At 39.1% G+C, this 13,804-nt stretch overlaps 1 protein-coding gene and 1 long non-coding RNA gene across 3 annotated transcripts in view; both read right to left on the bottom strand.

The window, feature by feature from the left end:
- The window catches only part of LOC311302747 (uncharacterized protein), a 205,567-nt gene that overhangs the window by 50,500 nt on the left and 141,263 nt on the right, over window positions 1-13,804 (bottom strand). The gene's annotated exons all lie outside the window — the stretch shown is intronic.
- Window positions 8,216-9,628, bottom strand: LOC311302911. 2 transcript variants are annotated; one of them, XR_014629686.1, is made up of 2 exons: window positions 9,365-9,628; window positions 8,216-8,412 (listed from the first exon to the last, which is right to left on the bottom strand). It is a non-coding gene; the product is annotated as an uncharacterized lncRNA (long non-coding RNA). The 2 variants fall into 2 exon arrangements; XR_014629687.1 differs by having other exon boundaries at window positions 9,370-9,628.

Genomic DNA, 13,804 nt, shown 5'->3' with positions numbered 1-13,804 from the left:
TATTTGCAGCGTACAACATGCTAAGTCAGGAGATAGTCAGAAATCAGAAGGTCTTTCTAAGATGTGCCCCATGGTCCATTCAAAGTGCCTTCAGTTTGATCTATCCTGGACAAAGATTTGCGGAAACACCAGACTACACATTAATCTACTAAAATGAATGATTTCTAAAACTTCAGAATAATTCAAGATGTAACATTTATTTGTCAGGTAAAAATGTATCATGCCAATTACAGAAGTAAATTATTAAAAGCCAATTCAGAAAATACATGACATCATTTACTCAAAGATGACTCTAAAAGTAAGTAATGTTTTCCTGACAAAGACACAGTAATGTGTCAGGGCTTTCCAACTGAAAAGCACTGAAACATCACTATGGGGGATGATCCTGGTAAAGAGTCCCAATGATTGCTCTGTCCCCTCACCTTAAATACCAGACCAGAACAACAGGGGTTATACAAATGTTGTTTAGAGTTGTTTGGGCCAATCCATGTACCCCAGGGGGGTAGCACCTGGTTTCTTGAGATATCGTAAAGAGATATCAGCCAGAGAGGAGAAACAGGATTCTCCTAAGTTCTCAATCTTTCTCATTAAACCAGTGACTGCAATGAAATTAAGAACATTTTACCAATCTCACTGAGACCCTTAAAATGATACCAAACATGAAAAGGAAAAAACAACACATTCACAAGATACACCATATGCGATATATAGACATTCTTAATTTAACTTTCAGTGACTTGAGGAGGGAGAAGAGGAGGGAGAGGGGGGATGAGTTGAAGTCAAACAAAGGGACAAGGAGATAAGTTTGGGCAGGACAAGGTTATGTGCTCTGTCTTTGCTATCTGCTGTCCAGGGGGCATTTTATGGCGTTATTGCAGGGTGAGTTTTGTTTTAGCAGGAAAATCAGTTCTTACAATTGCTATGACAGATTTTTCAATACTTTTAACAATTTTCCAAAACTCTTAACACAGTTAGCACTACATCCGTCTCTGTCAGGGTTATTATAGTTTTGCATTTTTCATTAGTTTTTATTTTTATTTCGGTTTGACTTTTTGTTTTCAAATTCAGTTTAGTTTTAATTAGTTTTTAAAGTGGGTTTGCTAGTTTAGTTTTTATTTTTTGAAAATGCTTAGTTTTAGTTTAGTTTTTATTCGGTTTAGTGTTAGTTTTTTTTTTGTAATTTGGGTTATTTGTCAGGAACAAGATTCAAAAAGTTCACCCTATACTAAATTTACCCTATACAGTAGGGTGACCACCATCAAACAAACCAAATGTGGGACGATTATACGTTTGTGTTGGACAATGTTGGACATGTTAACAACACTAAAACATAACCTGAAACTGTTATTTAATGCTAATCTAACTTAATAAAAAAACCATTTGTATTCTGCCTTTCAACTGATAAAAATGCTTTGTTCTTTAGTCCCTTCCAGAAAACACCATTATATCACAATGTAACATTACATGTCTTAATTTGACATGTCATTTAAATTCAACATCACTGAGCCCAAAGGCAGCAGCATCATGCAGATAACTATTTTTGAAACAGTTCTGACCAAGTCCAATTAAAATCCAACAAAATAAATAATGAACTAATAAAATATTAAACATGAAATTAGATCATTGACATGTCTTATAAACCAAAAACTTTCATATTTTTTAGAAAGTATGTGAATCAAAACAACCACAGCTGGCAACAAGTTGATAAATTCTGTTAAATTTTTATTTTAATTGACCGAATTATCCATTTGTTTTCTGACAGGGAACACATGGAACGAATCACCGCTCCACATTTTGATTGACAGCCGTCAAAACCTACTAGTGACCGTGTTTACTCCTTTACTTTCAACCATTGGATAGGATTTAAAAGAAGGCGGTTGTATTTGTAGCCTACTTCTGAGGAAGCGCTGTTAAATATAGGTGAAAAACTATGCCGCAAAAATAATAAAGAAAATGCTTTCTTAAAAAGGCAAAAGAAAGCATGCACGTTTTCTTAATATGATCATTAAAAACCGACAGACTGATGAAAATGCGGGACATTTTCTCAATATGCGACGTGCGGGACAAGGGGTGAAAATGCTGTGCGGTACAACGCAATGCGGGACGGGTGGTCACCCTACATACAGTCAATAGCCTAACAACGTACTCATCTGGATTGAAGCAGCAAACATTCAGTGTAAAAGTGTGCTTTAACAATGTGTGTCAGCAGTGGTGTAGTGGTAAAAAAAGAGGTGGGTAAACTATCAATTCTGGTGGACCACGACGTGGTCACCCGGTAAGGTGGGCCACTCCCTACCGGTGTATGTGTATCCTCAGTAGCGGTTTTAGGCACGGGCGAACCGGGCTGTCGCCCGGGGCGGCATTTTTGGGGGGGCGGCGCCGCCGGCACAAAAAAATAAAATAATAAAAAAAACAAATCTGCGCCGCGAAGCGATTTTCTATTATCTATCATTTCACTGTGTGGGGAATTGGCAAATTTGCGCCCCCTGCAGCTGCAGACGCCCCTGCTTGCTGAGAAGATGCCGCGCACATAAGCTGTTTGTTTGAGAAGGGGAAAGGGGAGGGGGCGCGGAGGCGCGGATGACAGTTCACCTCTGGGTCTCTCCCAAATGGAACGGACAAGGGGGGGGGATCCATATAGTTATCAAAGTCAGTCACACCTCGACTTTCTTCCAAATAACGCACATTTTCATTCATAATATTATAAATACAGGCCTCTATATTTCCTGCACATTTTTGTCTTTCTGAATGGTCTGAATAAAAATAGGTAATACAAAACAATTTACTTGGTCACCACCACCAAGGTGAATTGGTTTAGTCTTGACTTCTGGTCGTGACTCGTGAGTGACAGTTGGTTGATTGTCGATGTCGAGTGCCAAATAAGAGATGGACAAGAAAGGTCAAAGCCATCAGGTGTCCAATTTAGAAACGAGTGAAAGATAAAGGTATGCAACTATGTTTTCTCTGTGTGATTACGGTATCCATGTCATGAATGAAGGGGCAATATTAATTGGTGGGTATAACTCTTATTTGTTATCCTTTTTGCTATGATTCTTGCTATGCTTAACAATAATTCGGTTTTAACTCAAACACGAGATCTAATTTCACCATAATGTGCTTTGCAACAAAACTGTGACAAGTTCAGTTATTACACTGCAAAAAATGCTTTTCTTAATTAGTATTTTTGTCTTGTTTCCAGTCCAAATATCAAACATTTCTTAAATAAAGATGCATAACGTTAACAAAGTGGTAAAATGACATAAGATATTAAGTCTTGGTTTCTGGGGAAATAATTTTATTTATTTTTTTTCAGAAAACAAGACTTAATATCTTAAAATTGAGTGAAACACTTAAACGCTCGAAGGGGGTCTCGCCCAGGGTGTAATTCAATGTAGAACCGCCACTGTGTATCCTGATGACATCGCTATAGGCTATCATTTGATGGTACTACCAAGGGTATCACTGGTTGCTCCCTCATCATAGGTCACACAATCACTATTCAATTCATGCATTAATCTAAGTTCTTGTTAAAGAGACTCAAAAAGGTATAATATGGTTGAAATCTATAAAGTTCACTAAATGACAAAACAGAGAGAACAAAAATATTTAAGAGAGATCGAGAGGGAGGCTTATATCCAGGGCTTTCAATGCAATGCACTTGTGCATAATGATTAGGGATTTGGGATTATTTTCATAGTTGATTAATCTGTTGAATATTTCTTCGATTAATTGATTAGTTGTTTGTTCTATCAGAAAAATGTGGATCAGTGTTTCCCTGTAGAGGGAAAAGTCTTTAACCTGGTGCAGGCTTGATTCCCTCTGAATCTCTTGTACAGTTGGGTTTTGACATGCTCCCTACATTAAACCAGCTGCCTGTAATGAATTAAAAAAAATCACCTTTTTTTGCATCGTTTTAATGATTTCCTGTTGCTGCGCCTGCAATCAAGTTTCATTCTCGCGCAGCTTAGTAACTTCACGAGCGAGTGTTTTCTGCTCCGTGTGTGCGCCGTTCTCTTTGTTCCGTGTATGTGTGTGTGTGTCTGCGCGCTGCGCTCTCTGCTCCGTGTTTGCGCGCTGCGCGTTCTGCTCAGTCCTTAACGGCCCAAATGCTCGAATCATGTGCCGATCGGCGATCACGCACTGGAAAAGCAAAGTCCGCTCAAATAACGTGAAATTTAGAGGTGGATAAACGCAATGTAGAGGTGGATAAACGCACTTTGGAGGTGGGCAAACGCTATTTCCAAATTTTGGGAGGTGCGTAAACGGCGTTTACGTGCGTTTAGCCTCCACTACATCCCTGTGTGTCAGAACAGAAAACACCATGCGGGTTTTGAACATTTGCTCAACTGTCTAATAAAGTACATGCAAGACGTCTCTGTCAAGTCAAAGTTTGCGGCATCTTGAAAACACCACGCCGATATTGATCCTCGTTTTAGTTCTCCTTTTGTCCCAAAGTCTGCTTGCCATGGTCCATAATGTTTGAATGAAACAACTCCATGAGCGTGCCGCTAGACGTAACGCAGTTGTCGCCATGGTTACTATGGCAGTACGAGCGGAAACCAGGGATAACGCGGATATTATGTCATTGACAGGCGACAAGTGAACATGGACGAGCCATTATTAGGGGTTAAAGCACGAAGTGCTAAAACTTTTGCATTTGGACAGCTATAACACGGTCATTTAGAAAATGAACAAAATTATTTTTTTCTCTGCCAAAAATAAACACATTTTGGCAGAGAAGCTCATCACACGCTTCCACCTCAATCACCAACTCATCCTGTGGATTATAGATTTCCTCACCAACAGATCACAGAGGGTGTTGGTGAACCACACCTTATCCGACAACCTCTTCACCTCCACGGGCTCTCCACAAGGTTGTGTCCTCTCTCCACTTCTCTTCATCCTCTACACTGATGATTGTAGATCCACCCAGCCAAATTGCCACTGTGTGAAATTTGCTGATGACACAGTCCTCCTGTCTCTGCTTTCCAGTAATACACAACATCACAGCCCAGTCCTGCAGGACTTTTTAGTTTGGTGCGAAAAGTCTTGTCTCGAGCTGAACATAGATAAAACTAAGGACATGATTGTAACCTTTTCACCCAAACAGAGACAGTTAGCTGAGGCTGTCACCACTATCATCCAGCAGGAGCCAGTGAAGATAGTGGAGACATATAAATACCTGGGATCAACTTTTGACAACCTGCTAAGGTTTTCCACTAACACAGAGGAGATCCTTAAAAAGTGTCATCAGAGACAATATCTACTTAGGAAGCTGAAGTCATTTGGGGTTAACAAAGTCATTCTTAACACATTCTAGTATGCTTTTATTGAAAATGTAATAACCTTCTCAATCATTAGCTGGTTTCACTCCATCACCTTGCAAAACAGAAACCGCCTGTTGAGTGTGGTTAAGGTCTGTTCAAAAATCATTGACCAGCCCGTCCGAACTCTCACTGCCTTATGTGACCAACAGACTGTAAAGGTGGCACGCAGGATTATTAATGACCCCTCTCACATCCTGTTTTCGGAGTTTGAGTGGCTACCCTCGGGATGTAGACTACGTTGTCCACTTTGTCGGACACAGAGGAAAGCAACCTTCATCCCGAGGGCTGTCCAGCTTATGAACGTTAACAGGAAGAAATTATTTTTATCTGCTTTTTTTTTTGCATTCTGATTTTATGTATGATGATATGTGGTATGTAGTGTGTGGTGTGCAGTGTGCCTGTGTAAGCTACTGTAATGTGCCCTTTTAAATTTCCCCCTGGGGACAAATAAAGTGCTTTGAATTGAATTGAATTGAAATGGGCGTGGCAAAATTCACTCGAAAGCCTATAAATCCTAAACAAAAACTCAGAACTTAATAAAAATTGGTGAGCATATGTGAAATAACATTGTAAACAAGCATGCACAATTTTATGGAGATCGGACCATAGGTGGCGCTATAACTGTTAAAAAAGCTTTGAAAACCATATATTTCCTATGTTAAATTGGCTGGAAATGGTCTTTTCCATGTATGACATCAGTGGTTAAATGGTTGCCAAAAAACAACTTAGTCTTTTTATGCATTTGTGCTTAAAGGCCTTACATGCTTGAACCCCGATAAATGCTGCTTGCAGCTTTGATTTAAAATTGGAATTTCTCTGAAATTAAAAATCTTTGGGAACTTTTGGGATACTGGAAGTACACAACTGCAGGAAATATATCACACTTTGCAAGTGATTTTTGGTTATTTTATTACAAAAATCTTACATAATCTAGCTTTAAACACCTTACAAGAAAACCAAGACATTTTTTTGCATTTTGATTCCCTGTTAACTGTACTAACAAACTGTCAGAATAATATACCCATTTGTTGACATTTAGCGAGAAACCTTATAATTTCGAAAATACAATCTTATGTCAGAGGTTATGTCTACCTTGAACAATAAAGGTGTCCTCCCTTGAGATCTAGCCACACCCTCCAGTGTCATATTGCATCAACCTAAACCATTGTATCATTTGAAGAAATAGTGTATCTTTAATTAAAGGCCATTGTCATGCTCTGAAAGTGTTAACCCATTGAGCACAGTAAATCAAACTAAACGGCCCACTTTGCCTGCATTCACCCTACATTTATTTTTAAGAGTGCATTTACTATTGGAAGCTTTGGCCAAAAAGCCTCTGAAAAGACCAAGAAAAAAACCATGGGAATGTTCAGGTTATGAAATATACTTTAATGTAGGACACATACAAAGAATACACAAGGAAAAATCATGATTATCCCATTTGAATCTGGCCTTCCACCATATCCGACTCCCTCATCTTTGACTCTCAGTGCCTTCCTCCACATGTTTTCTTGGGGGGCACTTCAGTCTTCTGCCACAGACTTGGAGTAGTAATACCAATCACACCGAGAGCAATTATCGGTCCAGCATTCCCACTGAGTTTACTCTCCTCATCTGAACCCATTCCCAGATCATCCTCCTTCTCATGAACCACCACCGCACGTCCCAGAATGGAATAAGGCCCAAAGAGCTTGGCGTCTGGAAGCGTCAGGAACTGCCTTATAACTCCTTTCTCGGAAGTGTAAGAATTGATAAATTAGGAAATTCCAAACAGTCTGTTTTGGGGGTGACCAGGCCCTGAGAGGACAAAAGGACCTCTCTGGAGATTAGCATTTGAACTGGCTCTCATGCATCATCGAGACGAAAGTCTCACCTCCGAGTCATCTAATCTACATCCTTTTCCCTCTCCCCTCACCCCTGTCTCTCATGCTCAGATGATCAGCTGAAATCACCCAAGAAAATGTATAGTTTAATGTGAATGATTATCACAGAGTATTTTCATGTTTGGTATCATTTAAAATGTCATAGTGCGACTGGTACAGATATCTCATATCCAGATAGATAAAACAAAAGGTAATAAGGTTTTTAAGAGCTTATGGATAACTGATTTACAAAGGAAGGTGGTCTCTAAGCAAATGGTCCCACACCCCCATGAAGATGCGACCACTGCATGCAAATTTCTATTGTTACATGTTTCCAGGTAAAAGGTTTGTCTATTTAAGGAATTGCAGCAGGGAGATCGAGGCCTTTTTCTGTACTTCAGATCGGTCCGTGAGGCTGAGAGAGATAGATCTCTCAGCCTCACGTATTTCTTAAAGTTGGGTATGCATCTTCTCTCTATTCCAGAGCATTTGATGTTTTGTATCGATTATCTTTGAATTGATTATGAAATTGGCATGATACATTTACCTGACATAATAAATCCTTACATGTGATTATTCTAACTGATCTTGACATCGTTCATTTAATGGTTAAAAGTGAATGAGGCACAGATATTATTAAAACCTTTCATTTTATGGAGTCAGATGAATTAACGAGTAAATACATATGATTAATGTATTACATTTAACCACCAATACTTCGCATGAGGAAAGGACAGAGCACGTGAGACCTTCCCTGTGTTATTGGAAAACCTCCATTGGACCAATTTCACGGGCCTTACAGAAGCAAAGTTGCCCAGGTCTCCAGGATGATGAGGGTGGTCAACGCCATTTGGATTATAATGAGGACCAACAGTGATGCTGCCTTGACTGAGGTCTCCATACTGATGGATGTGCATGGCACGCTCTTGACGATCGATGGCAGGCAAACCACGGAGGTTGATTTTCACTTCTAAATCTCCATTGGGGAAGACCTGCTTGAAGAGGATTTGCCCAAAGATCTTTGGCTGGTTACGTGGCAAATTGGGGCTGGGAGTTACTTCACAAGTGGCATAGATGGTGTTGTCGAACTCCACGACTTCCGGCTGTGGAGCTTCGGCAGGCAAACAAACTGGAGGTTTGTGGAACTCTCCTCCTTGTATATGCAGCACCAGCAATATCAGAGGGAATATTAGGATGATTTTCTCCATGTTGATCTTTAAAGCCTACAATGAAAAGTGGATTCAGTGAAATCATGCCATTTGGTTTAAGAACGTAATATTTTTGATAAAGGGTCAAAGCTTTGTTGCAGGGAGCTTTGAGAATGGAAGTTGCATTAGGTAAAAATAGCACAACCAGATTAGTTTGCAATGGAAAAACCATACAAGAACCCAGACAGCAACCAGATCCGGCCCACATCTGGGCCGTGTGTAATCCAGGTGTACCAGATGGGGGCCGACACCATGTTGCTGTCAAGAAAACTCTATAATTTTTGAATTGCTATGTACCCTTGTGAAAATAATAAAATAAAAAATTAGCTTATTGGTATTGGATGTGTACCTGTAGTATCTTGAAAGTACAATAATAATAATAATAATAATAATAATAATAATAAAACAACTTGCAGATAACACTGATGAATTATAAAAAGCCACTTAAGTGTACACACGTACACTTTCATAAGCGTCACACCTGCCAGCCAAAGTTCCTATGATACAAACCAATGACATACAGGTGGATGTAATCACACTAAAATGAGTCCAGGCAAAGGTTCATGGAAATGGAAAAGGTCTAGGGAGAAGTGCCCTCTGGTGGCCATGATAGGGCTTCTGCTGGCAGGAGTGACATTAAGTACATGTACACTTAAAAAAAAAAAAAAAAAAAAAAAAGCCAAACTAAGAGTTTTCCTTAAAAGTACATTATGTTTTAAAAATCTTTTTGTTGTGCTTTAAAGTACACTTAATTTGATCTGTTGTAGCCTACATGTTATTCAATATTAAATATAAAGTTAAGATTTTTTGATTCTGATATTTTTCACAAGGACAGGTAAAATAAAAGACAATATCTATACTTTTGCTTAAACTAAACTTTTTTTAGTTGTACTAAATCAAGTCAGTTGATGGAGAAAATGGAATGGAGAAAAAACAAAACAAGCCTAAAACAGCAAAGGTGCACTACCGTACAGCTGAAAAGTCATCCTCAATCCGTGTGGAGCCTGAATATTGCAGTCACAAAAATACTACAACGCTTAATCCGTGTGCAGTCCTGACCTGGGGTTGAGAGAATGTTCCTTTTGGCTGCTCTTATAGGAACTCATGTTGAGCTACAAGTTAACCATGATAGTCTGTTAGTCACTAATTAAGTTCACCTGTGTTTCATTTAGCTCCCTTTGTTTGCCTGTGTATACTATTAACACATTTCTCGTTGCTTTAACACAAAATGCATACAATTGACACAAATTTAAAATGCTTGAACTTCTTTTACACACAAGCTCAAACAAGACCAAAACAATGGATTTTTACTGCCAAATTTACCGATGCTTTAACAATGTGTGTCAGAACAGATAACACCATGTTCTGAACCTAACAGGCTAAAGTCAAGGTAAACAGCTGTTTATATTGTGAATTGAAACACAAATATATCCCCTGTATTTTATCCTATTGTTACTGAGAAACAATTATGCAATAATATAAATCACAGCTGATTCCCATCTAGGAAACACACTCAGGTGTTGAGTTTCTTTCAATCGCATGACCATATGGTATACGGTAACCGTACATTCTATAAAGCACTCTGAGATGGGTCTTTTTTTATTGAATTTCTGCAGCAAAAGACCTACAGTAAACCCAACAAAACAAAAATGTAGAGAGGCTTCAAAAGAAACTGCAGTGCAAAACACAATCTATGATCAATACAATATACTGGCTGTTGTATAAGGGCAGACCTGACACGTATACAATAATGCAGTTTCTGTAATTCCATCTGATGTTAGTGTTTTTATGACATTGTGCTATGATTGACTAAATCTTCCTGTTGGACGGCTATGTTACATATGTTAGTGTTTTGAAAAATGATTTGATTTTGAGACATGTTTGCAGTGTTTTGGTAGGCATAGTGTATTATTGTATTTAGAAAATTAGTGTTGGAGTTTAGTTTACAGTGTGTGATTTTGAGCATGAAATTAACTGTTTTGCCAGTTGTGTGTTGTAGGTGTGTTGGTGCGTTAAGAGTTTAGGAAAGTTGTTAAAAGTACTGAAAAAACTGTACTTGTCTTTGAAGGCAGAAGTAAACATTTCTGAGGGAATGATTCTTCTATGGCATCGATGTTAAAATCCCCTTTTAGTAGATTGAATGCAGGTAAGGTGGGACACTTGTCATTTAGATAGATACAGTACCTAGATGTTTATTTCTTTTTATTACTTTTGTTAACTTTAAGGTCCGACTTTAATATTTCATTTTGAATACAGTTGATATGTGTTATTTGCAAGGTATATACCAATAAACATTTTGAGATCATGCACTCCAGACAAATTTCTTTTCAGGTAATGTGACCCATCCCTAATTTATCAAAAATGATCCTGGATCTTAAAAACACATGATTTATTAACACATCACACAAACATATTCCACAGCATATTTAACAGACCCAAAATCACATAGATAGGCTATGATGAGTAATACTCATCAATTCACTCAATGCATGTGTAAAGTTCAAAACAACTAGAACATGTTGTGTTGACATGAAATTTTATGAAATTTGAATATCAGATATCTTAATGAACTCTACAACATATTACAAATGGAACTACAACACATGCAACAACAAATAGGCTAACAAAAATTCAATAAGAGGAACATTTTAAATGGTAAACATATTGTAAAACTTTTTTTCTGTCTGTTTTCTCTAAACACTGTAGATGAACTTAAATTGTGTCCATATTTTAAAGCGTTATATTCTGCATCTACATTTTAATAATAATAATAATACTACTTTGTTACATTTATATAGCGCTTTTCTGGGTACTCAAAGCGCTTTACATGGAAGGGGTATTATCCTCAACCACCACCAATGTGCAGCATCCACCTGGATGATGCGACGGCAGCCATATTGGGCCAGAACGCCCACCACACACCAGCTTACTGGTGGAGAGGAGACAGTGATGAAGCCAATCAGTATATGGGGATAATTAGGAGGCCATGATGGACAGAGGCCAAGGGGCAAATTTGGCCAGGATGCCGGGGTTACACCCCTACTCTTTTTCGAAGGACATCCTGGGATTTTTAATGACCACAGAGAGTCAGGACCTCGGTTTCACGTCTCATTGGAAGGATGGTGCTCTTTGACAGTATAGTGTCCCGATCACTACACTGGAGCGTTAGGTCCCACATAGACCATGGGTGAGCACCCCCTGCTGGCCTCACTAACACCTCTTCCAGCAGCAACCTGGTTTTCTCAGGAGGTCTCCATCCAGGTACTAACCAGGCTTGCTAACCTCTTACAATAACAAAGGTGTAGGTTGATGACTCATAAGCGGAATTATGGAACTTGTCGTCATTGCCAATGAGAGACAGATATCAGAGCCACATGCGAGTCCCGCGGATATAAAGGAATAAGGACATTTCATTCTACCGATCTACCCGCAAGTGCTGAATTAATACTCACAAATACCCCTTTTCCACCAGCATGAACCAGGTGCCAGTTCAGAGCCAGAGCTACAGTATTGCCAGTCCGGAGTTGGTTCGTCTGACGAGCTCTCTAAGATCCGGTTTGCCTTTCCACAAGATCACTGTATACATCTCATGTTGCCCAGCAACGCTAGCGTGGCAGCGCCAAACACAAACACACCAGGCTTGTTCGAAATGGTTCGGCTTCTCGCAGACCGATCGGCTCATGACATCAAAGCACGATGCATCTCGAACAAGCCTTCCATCAACAATGGAGGTCGTTGCGTTACTATTGATGCTCATGGCTTTGCGAACCTACATCGGCATCCAAACACGGCGAATCCAACGTGTCTGTGCAGCTCGCCGTAAGTTGCATAGACGGAGATTACAATCAAGCTGCTATTAGCTCGATTAGCTGCTGTTTGAAAAATGGCGGTCACGAGTTTCTGTTCGTCTTGTTGGTCACGGTAACCCCGCCCCCAGCCCCTGACGCAAGCGGTTCTTACTTCTAGACCAGCAATGTTTTGGTGCTACTTAAGAACCACTTTTCCTGGTTCAGAGCTGGTACTTTGGGTGTCGAAAAACAAAGAACCCATTTGAAACTAGGCTCTAGCTCTGAACCAGCACCAGCACTGCCTTGGTGGAAAAGGGTTAACAAGTCAGTTTATTTGGTGAATTAAACTTGTGAGGTAACGCAGCGCTGTTTCACTTGGTCTACACCAGGGGTGTCCAAACTCAGTCCTGGAGGGCCACTGTCCTGCAGAGTTTAGCTCCAACCCCAAATAAACACACCTGAACCAGATAATCAAGGCAACGCAGCGCTGTTTCACTTGGTCTACACTATCACACTAAACTGCATTTGAGTGTGTTGAAAGTTATAATGTTATTCTATGCTTTTGTTTGTCTGTATGAGACTAGCAGTAAGCTAGATCAACATTAGAATAACATACAGATCATATTCTAACATTTCATCATGTTGAGCTATATGACAGTTTTATGTACATTTGCTCAACTGTCTAATAAAACACATGCAAGACGCCTCTGTCAAGTCGAAGTTTACGGCATCTCAAAAAAACACCACGCCGATATTGATCCTCGTTTTAGTTCTCCTTTTGTCCCAAAGTCTGCTTGCCATGGTCCATAATGTTTGAACGAAAGTGAACATGGACGAGCCATTATTAGGGGTTCAAGCACAAAGTGCTAAAACTTTTAAACTTTTACATTTGGACGGCTACAACAGGGTCATTTATAAAATGGGCGTGGCAAAATTCACTCGAAAGCCTATAAATCCTAAACGAAAACTCAGAACTTAACGAAAATTGGTGAGCATATGTGAAATAACATTGTAAACAAGCATGCACAATTTTATGGAGATCGGACCATAGGTGGCGCTATAACTGTTAAAAAGCTTTGAAAACCATATATTTCCTTTGTTAAATTGTCTGGAAATGGTCTTTTCCATGTATGATGTCAGTGGTTAAATGGTTGCCTGCTTGAACACCGATAAATGCTGCTTGCAGCTTTAATTTAAAATGGGAATTTCTCTGAAATTAAAAATCTTTGGGAACTTTTGGGATACTGGAAGTACACAACTGCAGGAAATATATCACACTTTGCAAGTGATTTTTGGTTATTTTATTACAAAACTCTTACATATTCTAGCTTTAAACACCTTACAAGAAAACCAAGACTTTTTTTGCATTTTGATTCCCTGTTAACTGTACTAACAAACTGTCAGAATAATATACCCATTTGTTGACATTTAGCGAGAAACCTTAGAATTTCAAAAATAAAATCTTATGTCAGAGGTTATGTCTACCTTGAACAATAAGGGTGTCCTCCCTTGAGATCTATCCACACCCTCCAGTGTCATATTGCATCAACCAAAACCATTGTATCATTTAAAGAAATAATGTATCTTTAATTAAAGGCCATTGTCATGCTCTGAAAGTG

The sequence above is a fragment of the Rutilus rutilus genome, assembly GCF_951802725.1.
Source record: "Rutilus rutilus genome assembly, chromosome: 1".
NCBI classification, from domain to species: domain Eukaryota; kingdom Metazoa; phylum Chordata; class Actinopteri; order Cypriniformes; family Leuciscidae; genus Rutilus; species Rutilus rutilus.
The sequence above is the reverse complement of the archived record's forward strand: the minus strand, read 5'-3'. Positions and strand labels throughout refer to the sequence as shown.